The sequence below is a fragment of the Micromys minutus genome, assembly GCF_963924665.1.
Source record: "Micromys minutus genome assembly, contig: SCAFFOLD_112, whole genome shotgun sequence".
NCBI lineage: Eukaryota > Metazoa > Chordata > Mammalia > Rodentia > Muridae > Micromys > Micromys minutus.
In genome coordinates, this window is record NW_027667875.1 from 663,571 (window position 1) to 685,060 (window position 21,490).

At 40.2% G+C, this 21,490-nt stretch overlaps 1 pseudogene across 1 annotated transcript in view; it reads left to right on the top strand.

Moving 5' to 3' along the window:
- The first annotated feature begins 15,799 nt into the window (after positions 1-15,799).
- LOC308416109 (fasciculation and elongation protein zeta-2-like) overlaps positions 15,800-21,490 on the top strand; it is a 39,783-nt pseudogene continuing 34,092 nt past the window's right edge. Inside the window, exon 1 of the transcript in view lies at positions 15,800-15,805. The product of the transcript in view is annotated as a fasciculation and elongation protein zeta-2-like (transcript). The remainder of the gene's footprint in view (positions 15,806-21,490) is intronic.

Consider the following 21,490-nt stretch of genomic DNA (forward strand, 5'->3'; position numbering starts at 1 on the left):
ATGTTGGGCACTGCATAAAGCCAGTCTGTCTGCTCTCTTATGGCTGATGTGCTTAACAGGAAGTAAGATTAATTAATGGTGACATCTCTACTCACAGCACTGGGAATGCAGAGATGGGAGAATCATGAGTTTGAGGCCAGATTTACAAAAGGGAATAGGAGATTAATTAGAAGTTAGGTAATAGTTATTGAAATTTAGATTTTTTTTAATCTGTAAAGGTAATTTGTACCTTTAACTGAGCTACTTGGAAGGTTCCTGAATTCCTTATGAGTTTGATATGACCTGGAACACATGAAACCTGTTTCCAAAAAAAAAAAAAAATTAAGTAAAATGGGTAGTCTGTTGTAGTACATTCCTTTTATCCCGGCTCTTGAAAGGCAAAGGCCAGCAGATCTCAAGGGAACCTGACCTTCATAGCGAGCTTCACACCAGCCAGGTCTATGTGGTAAGACCCTGATTCTTAGTGAAATGATCTTGTAGCCACATTGTAGCTTCTTAATGTTTGTGTCCTGTTTAGTCAACTGCTCAGTCTGTTCAGTCTGTCAGCTCTCCAACCATTCTAATTGGTTGAGGTTCTGAATGTTTCACTGTTGCTTTTAGTGTTTGTCCCTGTCCTCCCTACTCTGCACATAGTTGGTTTTCCTCTGTGAAGCACACTGGCATGGAAATACTGCATCTAGTACCTGGAGGCCCCACCCCACCCTGTTCTTGTCCAGCTCTTTCTTACTTTCTAGCATGCCACCATCAAAGTTATGCTGTTTTATTTTATTGTTTTTGTTTCTGTGGGACTGGTTTTGGGCTCACTATGTAGCTGAAGATGAACTTACACCCAATTCCTTCGCACCTGCATCTCCCAATGTGCTGGGTTTATAAGTGGACCTACTACTGCTGTCTTAAATCTCCATTTCTAATGTTTGCTCCTACATCTCTGTCCAAATAACATTGCTCTCAAGACATTGTCGTCTCAGACTGGATCTTCCAAGACCACAGGTCTCAGGAATTAAACTCAAGGCCATCAGGCTGATAGCTGCTACCATTAACTGAAAAGCCAGCTTGCTAACCTTAGAACAATTCTGACTCCAAATTTTAGTTGTATATTTGCTTTACTATCTAGAGAGGGGGGCGTTAGAGTTTGGTCTTTGGAACAAGGTCTCACACTTTACCTAAGGCTTGTCTTCTGAAGCTCACACTTAGCCCAGGCTAGTCTCAAACTTTTGTCTATTCTCTCACCTTGCCTTCTGGAGTAAAAGGGTTACAGGCATTAGTCATCATGCCTGGACTGAATTTTCTATGTAACATGTCTTATGTTCCTCTACTACACTTCTAGACTGTCTTGTATGCAGACACTGTTTAAGAGTCATTTTCTTTTGGCATATGGTGCTTATATAGAAGATGGGTAGAATTTTAATAAACAGGTTCTGATAGGAGGTTCTGTGATCTTTGTGGATTTTATAGCTCCACACTTAATTCCTCACAGACCGGCTTAAGGAGTCCCTCTTCTCTCACTCAGAAAGCTTAAAACCAGTGTTGGGGAAACACAGAATACAAAATTGGTTGGCCTTTAGAGATGACACATATCTATTCATTTGTTCATTATCCTGTAGTGTTTCCTCCCAGATCCAGAGAAACACGACTTGCCCTAGTTGCTTACATTATGGATTTCAATTTCTGTTTGAGTGCATGCATGTGTGTGTACTTGCATGCATGTGTGTGTGCTATGAGGCTGGCCTTGAGAGCTAATACTTTCCAAGTGGTGCTTCATAGGTGTCTAACTTCATAGTAGCCTCAATTCCTAAACTCTTAATGCTAAGATCAACTATTATACTCATTGAAGCTATGGTACTTTAATAACTGTTTCAAACTAAATAATAGAATGGTATCATGAATTGTAGTTACATTAATATCATAAATAAAGAAAGAAGGTAAAATAAGGGCTCTAGAAATGTGGCTCAGTAGTTAAAAGAGGAAAAACTGTTCTTCTGGAGAGTAATGGGGTTAGATTCTAGCACTTATACAGCTACTCAAAACCAGCTCCAGTTCCAAAGGGGTTGACATCCATGGACACTGCACACAGATAGTGCAGACATGCACACAGGCAAAATACAAACATACATACATACATGCATACATAATGTGTGTGTGTGTGTGTGTGTGTGTGTGTGTGTGTGTGTGTGTAAAATGAATGGACCTAGTTTTCTTTTCCAGAACCTTTAGAAGGTGACTTATAATACCTGTAACCCCTCAGATCCCTTGATTCAGGACCAGTTTTTTTTTTTTTTTTGTAGGTGTCTTGAGTTCTGAACTATATAAAAATCACTTCAAATCCTGACAAACACTTTGCCAAGAATGTCAGTTGTCTCTTAACAGTTTGGAATTCTCCATTAACTATTAGATTGTTTGATTGTATTGCCACTTGGGGAAATAAGATGGTTGGGGACTAGTGTTCAAGAGTGAACTAGACTTGAGTTCTTCAGTGCTAATCATTGTTTTTGTGAAAACAGAATCCTTAAGGTGAAATGCTAAGTAGGTAAGATCTAGTATTTTGTGACTAACTTAGAAATGAATAAAATGTGATTTTTAAAATCAGCAGTATCCAAAGAATTTGCAAATTTCTTTTTTAATTAAGTAAAAAAAAAACTTTTCTAATGTCCACCCCCAGATGATTAAAGAATCTTCAGAGTTTCCATGAGTCCTAGCCTGCCCAACCAATTTCAGCAGATGGTAATTTTTGTTATTTTAACTGGCCTTTTGTTACACACACACACACACACACACACACACACACACACACACACACATACACACACACACACACACACACACACACATCCTTGTCCCTTGACTTAGGAGCAGAGAGGAAAGAGAGACTTGTGTCCTCTGCTGCAAGTCCACTCTGTGAGTAGTCATGTGACTTCGACTTCACCATTCAGGGGGACAGAGGACTTATTTCAGTGTAACAGTGTTTGTCTTTAAACTAAACTATTTTAATTCCTTTTTTTGCTCTGATTCTTTACTACAAACTTGTATTTTTTAATATACTTTTAATTCCATTGGCCTGTAGATTGTCATACACAGTGGACTCTGCTGAGGATTCAGTGTGTAATTAGATACATTGTATCTGGCATGTGGGTTATAGTAAAGTCAGAGGGACATTGACCTATCTTGTTTAAACATGATTTAGGAAAGAGAATCGTTGTCAAGTAGACGCAGGCAGATTAATTCCTAAGCAAACCAGGAAAGAGTTTTGCTGTTTTATTGCAAACTTTTGATTTAGGACAGAAAAGATGCCTTTAATTGACACCCACAAGTATAAGTCATAATTGTAAATATTTAAGATTTCTTCTCTGGCTGGGAGGTTGTAATGCTTGGCATTGAGCCCTTGTTACATGCTTCTTCATAGCCCCAACTCCTGTCCTCTCTCTTCACAAGATAGTGTTATCCTCTCTTATGTGACTACCACAGTTAACCCTTTTGCTAAAGGGTTAATGAACATTAAGCAAGTTTGTGGTATCTGCATGTTAACACAGTACAGATAGAGCTATGAACACCTGTTGGCATGTGTTTGGGAGGAACTCTAACTACACAGGACATGCATGTGCGCAGATTGAAGCCATCAATTTTTCTTTCTCTAAATTTATTTGTTGTTTTGACAGGCATGTGTGGGTGCGTGCATGCATGAGTGTGTGTTGCCCAAGGAGGCTAGAATGGAGAACCAGGAGCTAGAAGCCCCTGGCACTGGAGTTATAGATGCTGTGAGCACTAAGAATGGAGCCAGTGCTTCATCTCTTCTGCAGGTCAGACCCCAGCCTTACCAGTAGTAACTGGCTTTAAGAACAAGCAAAGGTGTGTGTGGTGCCTTTAATTCCAGCACTAGGGAGATAGCCCCAAAAGGGTCTCTGAATTCAAGGCCTGCCTGGTTTACATATAGGGTATTTCAGGAGAGCCAGGGCTACATAGTGAGACCCTGTCTCAAGGAATGCAAAACAAAAAAACTTATTTGATGTAATATTTGAGTAGTAAGTTTTGTTCTAGGTTTGGATGGTGGTGGTAGTCTTGTTCTCCACATGTGAGTCTTTGCCTTTTCATCTATCACTTAGTAGCAGTAGAGTAGTTCTATATACTTTATGTTTTGCCAGAATTATATCAAGTTTGGTAGCACTGGCATGTATTGGATATCACCTATAGCTCTTTGATGAGCTATAAGCCTGCGCAATTTCCTTTACCTTCTACCTCAGCACTGAAAGCAAACATGAGGTTACAATCCTAGGAGGACTCAATGAATTTGTTGTCAAGTTTTATGGACCACAAGGAAGTAAGAACCTGTGTAGGTATGTGTTCTATTCTTTTTATAATCTTTACTAGACAGTTAAACTATTAACAGGCACATGGCTTTGGAAAGTAAGTCTTAACTAAATACTAGAACCAGTGAGTGAAGAGATCTGTGTCGTTCATGCACTTACCTTTTCCACATGTTCTGAGTTCTATCGAGGATGGTCACATCCATATACCCAGGAAATGTATTTCTTGTTCTGTTTTGGTTTGGGGGATTGGTTAAGGTAGGAGGAAAAGGAACATGCCTATCTCTTCACAAGCTAATGAGTAGTGTTCAACAGGATCTAGCAGGAACGAAGGAATATTGTCTTAACTTTGGATATTTTAAAAGAAAATACATGTTTTTTTGTTTATTGCTATTTTTCTTGTACTGATTGACCTCAGGTTTTGTGCATGCAATGTAAGTGCTCTGTCACTGACTTACAGTCCCTTGTCACCCCTACCCCTCTCCCTCTCTTACTTTTTAAGTTTTAAAAACTAATTTTAAATGTATGTGCATTTTACATATGTGTATATTTGTATACCATGTGTGTACTCAAGATCCTTTAGAGGAAAGAAAAAGGGTCAGATCCTCTGGGGCTGGAGTTAGATGTTGCAAGCCATGATTTGAGCATTGAATGTTTCCTCTAGCTCCTGCCAGAACAGCAAGTGTCCTTATCTACTGAGCAGTTTCCTTTTATTAGGATTTAGTTTTGCTTATGTGTGTGTGTGTGTGTGTGTGTGTGTGTGTGTGTGTGTGTGTGTGTGTGCATGTATGGAAAGGCATAGGTATTTGTACATGAGGCTCAAGACTGACTCTAGGAGAATCTTTCTCTTTCTCTTGCTGTCTGAGGAAAACTCTTTCTCATCCAGCTAGTCTGACAGGCCAGCTTGCTCTTGGACCTACTATCTCAGATAGAAAATTCTCAGGTACAGAATGTAATACATATGTATACACACATATTTACATAATTCCTCCAACTGTTAGAAATCTCTGCAATTATACTCATCTTCATGGCTAAGTTTTAGGAGATTCTCTACATGCAACTCTATATATTTGACTCTTCTTTGTTTTGTATTTTTTTATATTACCAGTTTTCACCTAGTTATCCCAAGAGGAGTATAAAGCATAAATTTCATATCTGTTATTTATTTTGACTCCCCATACCTTCAGCAGAATTATCTACAAAATAATTTCCTGGAGAACACTGAATGCAATCTTTAGCAGTCTGTTCATGCTAGAAACCCTGGGCCTGTCTTGAGTCCAATGAGTGAACAATTCACTACTGGATCTGTGAGGACATGGCTCAATATAATACCATCCTTTCAACCCGCTTCTATCCTGGGTGGCTGCTTTATTTGTTTATCTTAAGCCATTTATATCAAGTTCCTCTTTAGTGTCTTTGAGCCTAACATTAACAAAATGAAAGTCAGTCATATCCAAAAAAAAAAAAAAAAAAAAAAAAAAAAAAAAAACAAGCTATGTATGGTGGGTGGCCGATGGCTTAAATTCTAGCACTAAGAAGGCAGAGACAGGTGGATTGATGAATTCAAGGCTAGCCAGGTCTGAATAATGAGTTCCAGGCTAGCAAAGGGTATATCTCCAAGACTGAGTCTTAAAAAAAAAAAAAACAAAACAAAACAAACAAAAAAAAAACCCAAAACAACAACAATAAAAAAAGGTTGGTTGCACATGCCTTTAACTAAAGCACTAAGAAGCAAAGACAGGCAGGTCTCTGTGAGTTCAAGGCCAGACACATCTGGAGAGTAGATTTTAGGCCAGATAGAAGCTAAATAGTGAGATTCAAAGCAAACAAACAAAAATAAATTCTCTAATATCATATATGCATCAAGAACACCCACTTTGGACTCTATTATATTTAGTGTTGGTTTCTCAGCTGATGGAATTTCAAGTTTAATCTAGCTTTGTGTAGCCCAGGTTGCTGTAGACCTCACCATATAGCTCGTTCACATTGCCTGGATCCTTCTGCCTCTACCTCCTAAGTTGTACACCATGAGTAGTCTTCAAATAGCTTTGCTAGACCAAGAACTGAATTCAGGTAGGCAAGGGCTCTACCACTGGGCTCCTTCCCCCTACATCCACTTGATTTAACTATCTTGAAATTCCTCAAAAATCAAATTATAAGTTAATGTTTCTAACTGTAATTTAAAACTTGGTAAATATTCTCTCTTGACATTTCTCTCTATGAATAGGCGCTATCACCAACAGCCTAGCTTTATAAGTAAGGAAACTGAGGGAAATAAGAAATAAGCAAGCACCTGCCTAAAGTCAGAGAGTTGGCTAATAGCAGAGCCTAGATTCAGATGCGGTGAATCTGACTCCAAACTTCCTTTTCCTGTTGTTTCATTAGAATTATGATGACATGTCATCATTTATCTTTTTTTTTTCATTAACAATGATATTGGAGAACTGAAGAAGGTAGTGGATACTTTGTTTACTACTTTATGATGGGAATCCAGTGTTTCAATACAGCAGAACTGTTTTTACCATACCACACTGTTGGTTGGTAAAAACCTGTTTTGAGAAGATGCATGATCTAGTTACAGAAAACAGACTTTATGAAACTGTTTTCAACCAAGGCAAAGGGTTTCCAAAATCAAAGGCCTGAAAACACTTTGAAAGAATATTTCTAAAGTATAAATTAGGTGTTTTCTGTTTGTTTTCTTTTTAAAGAAAACACTTAATGAATTATCGAGAAAGCATTATCATGTTCTCAACAATTCATTAATTTATCACTTACAACTACAATGGTTGAGGATATACTAAAATTTACACCCATGATCTTCCCTGGCCACAGCTGTACAATTAGTGCTGACTCAGTATACCTCTCACATGCCCAACTACCAAATGGAGATGAAGGAGTCAGAGCAGCTATCCCACTGCCCCTGTTCTGGCAGAGCTTACAGCCTCAGGGGAGGCACACATGTGAACAGAACTCTGTGAGGTCAGTGCTGGGGCTGTCACAGTCTGTACACAGGAAGAGAAATCAGAACATGGTGGGAACGAGTCTTCCAAGTCTTCCTGGAAGGAGATGCTAGACTCTGAAAAAACTCGGAGTTTTTTTTCTGGGGTTTTATTGTTTACAGAACGTTTGTTGTATTGAGAGAAAAATAGCCAAAGCATCTTCGACAGAAAGTTCTGCAGCAGACAACACCACCTGCAACCTAAATGTGGGGTCCTCTTCTCAAATTGAGCCTCTGGGAGCATGGCTTTCCATTGCATTCTCCTCCACTCCCATTCTGGACCACGATGACCTTAAAGCCAGCCCCTCTTCTCCCTCATAAGGAAACTTACACTCGTTTATTTTGAGCATCTCCACATTTGAATGACCTACATAAAGACTCACAAGCCATGAACATCATTCTCCCCTTGTTCACTAACTCAGCAAAGAGTTTTGGTGGGTGCTTTTGAGACAGGGTAGGCTTAGATTCCTGGCTATCCTCCTGCCTTCGACTCCTCTCTGCAGAGACTGCAGGTGAGAGTCTCCCTGGCAAGACCATTGTATGTTATGATTCACCTTTGGATGGATCAAACCAACATAATCTTGTCACCCTTAGGTAGAGAGAAGCAAGTGTGGGGTTGTCTGTGTAGGAAGTGGAATCTGACCAGAAAAGGGACTATGAATGTACAGTTCAGTCACTCAGGAACTTAATGCAGGTACAAGAAACTTATGTCAAAGTGGCCACAAGATTCTTACCAGGAGATGGACGAATATATCTCCATGTTTACTGCTAGAAACCAAAGCTTTGTGAGAAATCTTGAATTAATGGGGACGGTGGGAAAGGGTGTACCTGCTTGTTCTTTCCAGACCTCTCTCCTGAAATGCAAGAGAATAAGCCCCCTGGGGCTTTGGTGACCCCACTCCTGAAGTGTTTTATTTCAAATCATTTTTAATACATGGTGACTTTACCTTCCCTTCTATTCCTTAAGAAAAAAAGACTTGTTGGTACTCCAAAAAAAAAAAAAAAAAAACAAAAAAACAAAAAAACAAAAAAACAAAAAAACAGGTGTTTCTAGAACTAGTGGTTTGCAAATAAATGGGAGTTTAACAACTACTCATAAACTCTGCCCAGTGAGTATCCTAGTATTTCACACAGAAAATCTGGAACACCATATTCAAGCTATCTGGCACCTATGCCGGTAATTTAATCCTTCTCTCAAAATACCCACTTAAGTTAGGTTTATCTGAGAAACCCAATGATACTATTCCTCATCATCTTCCCCATTTGCTGATGGCAAACCTCTGTGTGCTCAACTACCTTATGAGGACACTCATGACATCCGCAACTTATATGGTATTTACACATCACATGTGTTGGATGTGGGTGTGTGCGCATGCTGTGCCACAGCACATGTGTGGAGTAATTTCTCTGTTTCTACCATGTGGGGCCCAGAGATCAGACTCAGGCCACTGAGCCTGGCAGCAAGCACTGTTATCCTCTAAGCCATTTTGCTATCCCCAACTAGCGTTTTTTTATGTATTGACTATTCATATGCATTCACTTATTTTCTATTACATATAGACTACTAGTTCCTGTGAGTTCTTTATATTCAGATTAACGAACCGTTATAAATGCTTTCAATGGCTATGTTTTTATTTATGATGTTTGATACAAAGGATTTTTAGTTAGACTCATCATCATCCTGAATTTCTTCCTTAGAATCACATCCTACACTTGACGGGTTTTTGATGTGGTTATGGTGGACTGCCACGATACTGGTGATGTAAACTACTCTAAGATACATTAAGAAAACCTAACTTCCCCAAAACTTGTCTTCACAATTCCAACAGTGATCAATATAAAACATAAATTGAAAACTGAGGCCTTAGTTCTTTTTTTTTTTTTTTTTTTTTGCCTCAATTTGGTTGTTAAGACAACTTAAGAAAACAGTTTTGAATTTAGAAAATCTATTCAAAATTCCCTTTAACCCACAGGAAGCACAGATCTCTTGCTAGTTATCACACACCTCTCAAGAACCTGTTAGGGATCCTTATGATGGGAAGGACTGAAAGAAGTGCCTCCTAACTGGGTCCCATGGTATATTCTTCTTATCTGTCATCACAATTATCAGCAGTAAGTCAGACACATACAACACATGGCAAATAATACATAGTTACTGTATTATAAAGACAGAAAAACAGAAAACAAAACAATACTTGAATACAGAAGGAAAGTGATATAAAGTATCATTTAACTCTGGAAGTTAAAATGACATAATACATAAACAGTGATGAAAGTCTTCAAGTCTTACCCCAACAACACAGTCATGTGCACCTTTTTAAAGCTACTTATAGCTGACTCAACAGTGTGTGCACTCAAATAATCACAATTGCCATCTTGTGGCAAAAATTTGCTGGGAATTTTAGAATCGATTACAAAGAACAGTCTTTTAAAGCACATGAAACACTTACAGGGAGATTCACTACCTCCTCAGACACCAGACATGCATGTGGACCACAGACATACACATAGGCAAAATGCTCAATAACACAAAACAGTACATCAGGGAAAAAAGCAGAAGAGAGGGGGAGGAGAACCATCAGATTAGTAAAGCACACATATGAGGGCTTTTGTGAGGGCATTCACATGACATTAACTAGGCAGGATAGGGAGAATAATTAATTAGAGGGATAGGGAGGACCTGACCTGAATGGGATGGCCCATTTTCTAGGATGGGGCAGCTGCTAAAATAAAAAGAATAATAAAAATCTAACGCGCTAACATTCCACTCAAAGTTCCCAGAGGTGTTCAAGTGTCCACCTGAAAAGGTATCATTCGAAAACTTCACAATAGCAAATTTTGCTTTAATATTGATCACTTTTAAAATAAATGTCTTTCTTTTCAATTTAGGAGAGTGAGCACTTGAGTATCTATTTTAGCACTTATATATCATTAGTTTTAAATCTCTGCCTTTTGCTCTTAAAAATTAAATGAAAAGAGAGGCATGTCAAGGTATTCCTGTAACCAAGAAATAGGAACTCAAGACCAGACACAGTAGCATGGTTTAAATTCCTGCACTTAAGAAGCAGAAGCAGGCAGAGCACTGGGAGTTCAATGCCAGCCTGGTCTATAATATTAAGGTCCAGTACAGCCAACGTTACATACTGAAGGAACACTACCCTCATCTCCTGCAAAATAAGGAGACAAGACATAGATCTAAACCCACATCTTAGCTCTTCCTTCCCGAAGGCCTCTTTGGAGGCTTTATTTTGAAAGACCCCCGGAGGGTATCTTCTGTCTGAAGAGACCCATCACAAGGAACAGCGAGACCACTCACTTCGGATGCAAGCAGCAAGAGGTTTATTTAGATACACAGGTACCTGTGGGCACACAGTCTCTGAAAGGACTTGCGCACCGGACAAAGGGGCAGTCCCCTTTTTATAGGGCTTGTGGGGCAGAAGCAAGGTACAGAAGCAGAAGCATAGCAACAGGGTTTTAATTGGTTAGTTTAAATGTGGCCAGGGAGTGAGCCCAAGGATATGGCTCTAAGGAAACAGCTCTTGGTAACAGCTGGGGCTGCAGCTCCTGAGAATAGTTGCCTTGGGCTTATCTAAGTGTGGGAACTATGGCAGACATATGGCTGCAAGGAAACAACTCTTGGTTCCAGTTGGGCGCTGCAGCTTATCCGAAAGCTGGGCTTGTCTGAATGTCTTCCGTTCTTTGTCTATTGCTAGCTGGCCGCCCACCGGTATCCTGCTTGGCCACCTGGGACCCTGACCTAGCCTGCACAGCCTTACAGACCCAAGTTCTCAGAAGAGGAGGGCGGCCTTAGCCCCGCCCCCTTTGGGACAGGGAGTTGTTTTTCGTCCTTGCCTCAACATGTGTGGGAGGATGTCCTTGCCTCAACATGTGTGGCAGGATGTCCTTACCCTGGTCCAGGTGGTCAACTGCAGATAGTTTTGTTCTGACAGCGACTGGGCCATCCTCTGGCTCACTTTGGTTTCAGTATTTTTTTATCCCTGCCTGTTCTGGGCCTAGCAAGAAATGGAGTTACTGCAGCTAAAGCAGGAGAGTGTCTTTCAAATTCTATTTTAAATCCCTTTTGAAATAAAGTACTATATAAACAAAGAGCAAATTAAACTGTGACTCATAAAGTCATGCTGTATTACGTGGTCTAGTCTGCTTAGCTGCATCACTGTACATGTGCAGAACAACCGCACATGTTACTAGCATGTACCAGAACTTCAGCAGAGCCACTGTATCTGGAATGGATTCCAGAGAGCTGGCAAGTGGGCTTCCGTCAGTGATTGTTATCGGAGATTTACAGAGTTGTTCCATTGAAGGATTCTCAGCCCCTCTGCACAGCTTTGAAACACAACTGGCAAACTAGGATGTCTTATATAGCTGAGGGTTGTTTAAGGTGATACTTCTCTCAAGAAAACTCTTAGATCAGATAAAAGGTTTTGGTACATGGAAATTGACTTGCTAAAATGCCTTCTGTGTAACAATAAAGATGCTCTGATAAAAGGGTTTGTGTTCAGTCCTTGAGAAGTTGATTATCTGGCTGCTGAGAAGCCTAAATTCATCCTTGCTTGCTTGGTTCAGACAGAAAGACCTGCACATGAAGCTGCTATGGTTTATCGGGAATCACTTTTATACAGCACAGGCTGACCTTGAGCTCTTTCTGCCTCATTCTCACAAATTCTAGATTACAGGAATTAAGCATCACCAAGCCCAGCTAAATCACAGCATGTGAATATAAATTTCTCTTAATTACTATTACAATCATGCTCTTGATTATAGTTCAGTTTGGCACCTAAAGCAGGTATGTCTAATAAAGGCATTTAACTAATGCTTGCTGAATGAAGTCTAAGACACTGATTCTCAGTAAAAGCAGTCTTCTAGCCCTTCAAAGGAATTACTCTTCTATGATTTTTATATTATCTCCATTATACTGCGGATTGCTAAATCTCATTAAAAGTCAAAACCAGATTAGGCAGGTCATGTTGACTAATAGAATACGGTAATGTTTTCTTTCACACCAAAATTTCTGAAGTTAAAGAAAACAAAACCTTTTAATTAAGAGCATGTGTGATGATCCTATAGTAGTGACACAGACCTGTAATTCCAGTACCTGGTAAATAAAAGCAGGACAGTTTCCAATTCATTATGAGTTTGAGGCCCACCTAGACTGCCCAAGACCCTGTCACAAACAATCAAAACACTGATAGCCTCAGCATGTACTCGGATGATGCTCTTATAACCCTAGCTACAGAGTAAGGAGCTGTGGACCACTTAACAGCCGCAAGCAGGTCTTTAAGCAGTACACTGAGGCAACAGCAACTTTCTGCCTATGGTGCTTTGAGTGAAATGGCCCCCAAAGCTGCATAGGTAGTGGCAGTTTTAGGAGCTATGACATGCTGAAATAGGCATGGCCTTCTTTTATGAAGTAAATCACAGGAGGTTGGCTTTGAGGTCTCAGGTTCTCAATCCAGGTCAGTGCTAGAGATCCAGATGTACAACTCTCAGCTTCTAAAGCATCATTTCTTCCTATAAGCTTCCATGATGATAAAGGACTAAACCTCTGAAACCGATAGCCAACCCTAATTAATTGTTTACCTTTATAAGAGTTGCTGTGGTTTTGGTGTCTCTTTGCAGCAATGGAAACGCTAATTACGAAACTGTCTTTACACATTGGACAAAGCGTTGGTGGGAATGTAAAATTCCATTTGCTCTGCAAAACTGTCTTGCAATTCATCAAATGGATAAAAATATTCCACAGAGTTACTACATGATTCAGCAATTTTACTCTGAGTTTACCTAACGGAAACACATATCCAGACATCTGTACACAGGTATATATTCACATCAGCACTATACTTAACAGTCAAAAACTAAAAACAACCTGTGTACATATCAACAGATGGTTTGGTGAATTATTATGGGAAAGATAGAAGCATAACAGGAGGAGTGGGATGTCTCAGCTGGTAAAGGTGTTTGTTATGATGACCTCACTTTGATCCCTGGAACCCAGTGGAAGAAAAGGGACTAACCCCCAAAAGAGTTGTTCTTTGACCTCTACATGTACACCTTGGCTCTTGTGTGCCAGATAAACCACATGCATACACACAAACAAAGACATGTCAATAAATCAATAAATAAAGTCAGGGTCAGAAAAATGACTCATGGATAAGAACACATGCTTCATAATCATGAAGACTGACCAGCAAGGAAAGATGACCACCACCAGAGGATTCTTCTCAGATCACGCTTTATTGTGGGAGTCTCTTGATTGAAGAGGAGAGCAGGAAGGGAGGGGCCCCGAACTACCCTAGCTGTCCGCTTATATAGGGAGAAGTGCATACGGGGCTTGCCATGATTGGTTGTCACCAGTCTGCTGACACCAGAGGGCTCGGGATTGGCCGGAGATAGGTTATGTACTGCGCATGCGCAGGGTGCAGTGCCTTAGCTGACAAGGGCATTGCTATATATGGAGTTGTTTACCTCAAACCTTGAGGGAGCCAGCGCCATCTTGTAATGGCATCCGCATTTGACTCCCCACAAGGAAATGAATCATTACTAAGAAGAAAAAACAATAGTCACGAAGACAGAAAGAAAACTTGTCTTCTCCATGTTTTGTTTTATTGTTTTCTGAGACAAGGCTTCGTGCAGCTATGACTTTGAGGAGATCCAGCTTTCCCGCCTCTCCTCCTTAGGCTGAGATTAGACACTTACTACCATGTGTGGCTAACACACCTTCTTCTCTACCACTTCAATTTTACAGTTATTTAAAGCTTTTAAATTAAGAACTCATGATTGTTTTTCACCCAGCTTACTGTTAAGTATGTCTTCCTTTTTGTCATTTTCTGTGTTAGCAACAATGTTTAACCATTTTTCCTACTAACACATTTACTTAATTAAACTCACATATTAAAATGTAATACTAACTTGTATTCTGTCCCACAATTCCCTTGCTCTCTGAGCTCTATCTCTAAAATTTTAATTTATAAAACAGCAACACCATTCCTTATTTTTTCCCTACATACATAAAGATTATTAATTACTAAACTAAAAACCAAAGGACATTCTTAGGCTGTGGGGTAAACATAGCATCATATCATAGAAAATAGCAGAAAAGGGTTTAAAGATGGCTAAGCAGGTAAGTGAGCTTGCTGCCAAATCAAATGACCCAAGTTCTAGTCCTAGGACCCACTTGGTAAAATGTGTAGAGGAAACCTGACTCCCAAAAGCTGCTCTCAGACACCCATATGCACAGTGTGGCACATGCATAAAGGAATGAGTGCACACACACACAGACACAAACACACACACACACACACACACACACACACATACACACACACACACTATGTAATTCTGTTCTAAAGGAAAACGTATTTTAGGAATAAAAAAGATAACAGAGCAGCAAGGCAATATTCAACATGTCAAGAACACTGCTCTGACACAATGTCTGATTTAGCACCTGATACTTCTAAGGACTCAATATTTTCTATTTGTCCAGAGTCAGTGGGGCTGTGAAGGACTTAACTATAGCAATCAAATCATTGTACATTAGTATCTTACATGTAATGCCAATGCAGTAATTTAATCTTTTTAAAATCAAGAGAGAGAAAAGTTTCAAGACAAGGTTTCTCCATGTATCCCTGGCTGTCCCAGAACTCACTTCATAGATGAGCTGGCCTGAAACTCATAGAGATCCACCTGCCTCTGACTAAGAAGTGCTGGGATTAACAATACGGGCACCACTGCTCAGCCTAAAAAAAAATCTTAATTTATCCATTCAGCTATCTTGCCTGCCTAGATGCCTGCACACCGCCTATGCCTGGGCCCCGGAAGTGGAGTTACAGATGACTGGTCATAAGCCACTAGAATGCTTGGAATGAAAACCTGCTTCTCTGAATGTGCAGTCCCTTAACTCCTGGGCTCTCTACAGTCTCCAGTTAAAATTGTTAGTACATTACATTGTGGTACATGCATACAGATAATAATTTATACATATGCATATGTATGTATGAACACACAGAGATATGGTATGTCTTTCCCAACAATAATCACACACACACAAAGACTACGTACACCTTAGGAAACATGCATGATACTAGGAAAGTGTACAGGGAGAAGAGCCATATCAGACAGGTGAGAAAAAGCTCCTATGGAAAATAACAGTTGAGATCCAGTAAAGGTAAGTTAGTAAGAAGGAAGTGTGAAGGCTCCTCCTGGACAGAAGGTTTGTGCATGGCTTCCTGTGGTGAGAAAGCAGAGAGCACAGAACCCAAAGAGGACCAACCAAGGGGCACATGGTGTGGTGCCTGTTAGGACCCCCTAAGGGTTTAGCCTTACTGTGAACACAATGAAGCAGCAAACGTGGTTAGGTATGTGCACATGCCTGTGTTTCTGCACGCCTGCATGCCTGTACCCTAGAAGCTGACACAGGAGGATAGAAGGTTCAAGGCCAGCCTAAACAAAGAGGAGACTATCTTAAAAGCAAAACAGCTACGAGTAAATGGCGGTAAGTAGAGGTTATAAAAGATTTGTATTTTCCTGTCAGTGGTCTGTGAATGGAAGGTTCTAGCAGAAGTAGGAAGGCTGCTGAGGAAGCCACTGCAGTGACTCTAAAGGACAATAAAGGTTTACTTACAACAGATGCAAATGAACAAGACTAGCCAGTTTCAAATGATGTTGGTGGAGATCTTACAGAAACCCCGACTTCAGATTCCCATAAGTAGAGAGGTAAAGCCTACCACCAAACCAGGCACAGCAGCACAAGCCTTTAATTCCAGCACACAGGACACAGAGACCAGAAGATCTCTTTGAGTCTGAAGTCACCCTGGTCTACGTGCTATGGAGTAAGATTTTGTCTTTTAGACTTTCTCAAAGGACACCATCCCTGAGAAAAAATGGGAGCATTCCAGGACGGCTACCAGATGTACTGCTTTGTTTCATAGGGACCAGACACAAGACAGAAATGCAAAAAAGAAAAAGGTTCTTCCAGTATGTGGAAGCCTTGGTAAAGAAGTATGAGTTGGAAAATAGGAATAGAAGTCAAGAGAGATGGAAAATTAATAAACCAAACAAACAAAAAACACAAAGACAAAAACAAAATCAAGAAAAAGGAGGAAAAGATAGGTTTCCAGCATCAGCCATAAAACAGACCTACACATTCCTATTCCTCAATTTCCACTTAAAATATTTTGAATTATTTCAAAAAAGAATAAAGAGCTATACTATGCAATACCTAGGAGAACAAAGGATTGGTTTGAAAAAAAATATTATTTATATCAAAGTCTATTATTGAGATTTCAGATATTTTCTAATTTGAGAACGAGGTTAAGATGGAGACCACCTGTGTGGGAAGAAGGAGCTGAATGCCATCCAGAAGGAAGGATGCAGAACAAAGACTGATGACTCCACTTCTCCAATTTTCACAGCCTAAGCACGTTTTATCTTCACCTTTGGACAAATGTCTGTTCTTATCCTCTCACACTAAGAGAAGGTAGAAATAGCTCCACCCTTCAGGCCCTTATTTGAAATCATGGCTTATACTTCCCTCGTGTGGTAGCAGAGTGGAACTGCACCAATAAGTTACAGTACCCTGAGAATGCCCACATGAAGTTCATGGTGTAATTATTAATCCATGCACAAAGACTTAAAGATTGCAGGCAGAGAGCAAACTTGGAATCGTGCTTGCCAAGGGATTTAAATTCTAGGCTAGTGATGCACAAAACCAAGGGTTTTGTTGTTAACTAGGCATAACCAAAAAAAAAAAAAAAAAAAAAAAAAAAGTCTTCTTTTCTCCTTGTTAAAGATCACATAGTTAGCAATTTCAGAATACCCTGTCTGATACTGTCCTTTTCTAATCCAATTCATGGTATATTTGATTATATGCAAATGACTCAATTTTATTTTAATGGCATGCACAAATGGGTTAATGAACATTCCTGGCACACATTAAAACCATAACACAAATATTAGTAATTGTCTCTTTGAATAAGTAATATTCACTTATTTATCTTCAAATTAATCAATTGATTTCTTTTTTTTACTACATAGGATAACAAGTCACGACAGTGAATACAATTCAGAAAAAATCAGGTTCTCAAAACTATCTAAATAAATATTACTGGTACAATCAACACTAGTCACACATACAAACAAACACACACACACAAAACATGGCAAGGTCTAATGCATCATTCCTGACAATTCTCTTCCAGGTAAAAAAAAAAACCTGTCTCTACAAGCAAACAAACAAACAAAAAACCAGGGGCTAGAAGGATGTGTGCAGAACTCTGGCTGGTCAATGGAATACCTGACTACAATTCCTAGTACTTACAGAGCAGCTCACACCCATCTGTAACTACAAATCCAGAATCAGAAAATCTCTCATAACCGCCTCCAGGTGCTGGGACATATTAAATTATTAAGTTAAGTTAATAAAAAAAAAGGCAGGACAAACACAAGTCCAGTGTGATGGTACTTGGCTATCTCCCCAGCCCAACGTCTCACTGGTGATGGTGCTGCCTGTCTCCTAAGAACAACACCTTACTGGTAGAAGTAGGAGGCCCATATATTCAAGTGCCTTAGGTATATAACAGGTTAAAAGCCACCCTGTAATTTATGAGACTGTCCCCAATCAAGCCCCAAAGCCTGTGGACTTAAAACAAGGGGAAAAAAACTTAATGAGTGTTAATTTTTCAAAAGAATTGTATTCCTACAGCTGGAGGGATGACATAGCAGTTCAAAGCACTGGCTACTCTTCCAGAAGAACTAGATTTGATTCCTAGTACACACATGTCAATTTACAAACACCTGTAATCCCAGTCACAGAGTCTAATTCCCTCTTCTGGCCTCCCCCACACATAAGGTACACATACAAACAAAACACTCATATGCATACATTCTTTACAAAAGAATTGTACCAAGTGAACAGCCTGATTCTAATATAAGGTTTCTTCACTTATTTTATGCATATGACTGCATTAGAGGAGGACACTGGATCCCATTACAGATTGTGAGGCTCCATGTGGTTGCTGGTACTTGAACTTAGAACCTCTGGAAGAACAGTCAGTGCTCTTTAATAATTGAGCCGTTTCTCCAGCACCAAGAAATGTTGTCTTGCTAGGAGAACTCTATATAACTAAGGAATGGTAGGACCATTTTGCCACCCTTAACAAATTAAGAGACCTTCTCCTGGAATGTCTGCCACCACTAGCATCACCTGACAATATAACATGGTAATGAATTAGGCTTAAGGGAGGAACAATGAGGGCCAGTTGAATGGCTCAGTGGGGAAACGCAGAGAGAAGGCAGGAACCGAAAGGTGGGAGGCAGCACTGTGAGACTCTACTCATTGCACTTGAGATAAACACCAGCTATGGCTGCCTGCACAGGACCAGGCAGCTCAACATCCCAGCACAGGTCTGTGTGGAGGAAGCAGAGTCCTAAAGCTCTACTTCTAGCTGAGGAACACTGCACAACTGATGGCTACTGGATGAGGGTCATTTGCCTTCAACCGTGTGGCTTCTGGTAGTTGCTCACGCTCCAGTGTATAAATCCACACCCACACACACAGGGAAGGCCAACTGCACTCGGTGGTTATATTTAAATAAAATAAGAGCTATGGCTCAGCAGTTAAGAGAACTTATTCTAAAGGATGCAGGTTTGATTCCCACCATCCTCAGTAGACAGTTCACAACTACCTGTAGTTCAGTTCTTTACACACAGAGTACACATAACTTCATACACACACAGGTAAATAATAAATCTTTCAAAAGCTGCTGTACATGCTAGTAATTCCAACCACTCAGAAGGTAATGGCGAGTAGATCTCTGTGAGTTGGAGCTAGTCTGTTCTACATATGTTCTAGGCCAGCCAGAGATATAAAGTGGAATACTGGCAACAGAGGGAAGGATTGGGAGGGGGCAGGGTTAGCTGGAAAGATGACTTGCCTGTTGAAATCACTGAGAACTCTTCCAAAAGAACTGTATTCCACTCACAGCACCAACAGAGTGGCCCACAGCCATCTGTGACTCCATTTCCAGGAAACCCAACCCCCTTTCCTGGCCTCTATGGCCAACATGAACTCAATGTGCAGCCATGCTGCCACAGGTGCAAACACTGTTCATAAACTGAAAAAGAACAAATCGAGGGTGTGGCTGTCAAGACAGGTTTATTGTTTAGCCCTGGAACTTAATCTGTAGACCAGCCTTGAAATCAGAGATCCACCTGCCTCTCTAACTCCCAGCTGCTGAGACTGAAGACATGCGCCACCACTGCCCAGCATAAAAAGCAAATATTTAATGGAGAAAATTAGCAAACATTTAATAAAGAAAATTATGTGGAAAAAGATATACAAAAAAATCCTATGACAGAGCTCAAAAAAACAGCCCAGTGGCTAAGAGTAAAGGCTGGGAATGTGGTAGAGTAGTCTGGAGAATCCTGGAGAAAGGTGATCGATCAGATTAGAAATAGCTGAGAATTGATGCTTGTTGCAGCTAGATAATGGATCCTCAGAGTTTATTGTATGTCTCCCTAGTTTTGAAACAAAGTTTTAAAGCTGGGTGAGGTGACTCACCTTTAGTCCCAGCACCCAGAAAGCAGAAGCAGATGGATTTCTGTGAGTTTGAGGCCAGGCTGGTATACAAACAAATTAAACAAAAAAATGTAGATTTGATTTTTTTTTCCCATGAAAAGTTTTTAAGAAGAGTTTTCAGGACTGGGGAGATATCTCAGTGGTTAAGAGTGCTGACATCTCTTTCACAGGTTCAGAGGTCAATTCTCAGCAACCACATGGTGTCTCACAACCATCTGTAATGGAATCTGATGCCCTCTTCTGGTGTGTCTGAAGACAGCTACACTGTACTTATATATAGTACATATCTTAAAAAAATACTTTTCAAAGAAAGAATTCTAGATTACAGTGTGTCGATGATGAACTTTGGCTGGTAATGATGCGGCAACACTGGTTCATTGATTCTAACCAATGAGCCACACACTGGCCTGGCTGGATAGGGAAACTGCACATCAGGCACAAGATGGCTGTGAACTATCTGTACTTTCTATGTAATTCGCTGTAAACTGAATACCACTCCAAAAAATAAAAGTCATTCATTCAAAAGTTGTATTTGTGGGTAACTGCCCAGGAAGTAGCAGGAGCTAGGAAATTCTTTCCTGTAGATAGTCAATAGCCTATATTTTAGTCAGGAGACTCTAGAGTCACAGAACTTATGCAATGTATCTATATATTAAGGGAACTTGTTGGGATGACTGATAATCTGTAGTGCAACTGTGGGCAGCTGTGAATGGAAAGTCCAAGAATCTAGAAGTTTCTCAGTCCCAGGAGGCTGGCTGTTTCTTCTGGTCTTCTGTATAAGCTGGAATCCTTAAGAAGTAGGTCCCAACAGATGTGATGGCAAGTAAGTGCAAGCAGGCGAAGAAAGTGACTCCTCCTCCTCCACTGTCATAAAGTAGGCCTCCAGAAGAAGGTGTGGCCCAAATATAGGTGTCTATAACTGGATTTGGAACTTGCTTTTCCCCAGGACCTCACATCTGCTTGCCACTGTCTCCTGGGATTAAAGGGTTGTAGTACCTCACCTGGACCTGTGCTTTTCATGGTCACTATGCCTCAAGGTCCTGATCACAGGTGTGCCCTCCATTTCTGGATTATAGTTCCTTGTACATGTACTCAAGTTAACAACCAGAAAGAGCATTCACATGGTCATACTGTGTGAGGACAGAATAAATTATAGAACTCTTGATGAGAGAGAGAGCGCGTGCTCAGGCAAGCCTTGAACATCCTATGTAGCAGAAAATAATCTTAAACTTATTTTTTCTAAAGATTTATTTATTATTATATTTATATGAGTACACTATGGCTGTCTTCAGACCCACCAGAAGAGGGCATCAGATCCCATTACAGATGGTTGTGCGCCACCATGTGGTTGCTGGGAATTGAACTCAGGACCTCTGGAAGAGCAGTCGGTGCTCTTAACCACTGAGTCATCTCTCCAGCCCAGGTTCTCAGTTTTTTAAAGAGACCAAATTTCCAAAATTGCAATTACACACGAGTGCATACACATCTGTACAGCAATGTGTACATTTATCTACATCACAAACACAAAAGGAAAATAATAGTAATGGATAAGCACCAAAACAAAAGACCAATGGGGCTGAAGAGACTCCTCAGTAGTAAACC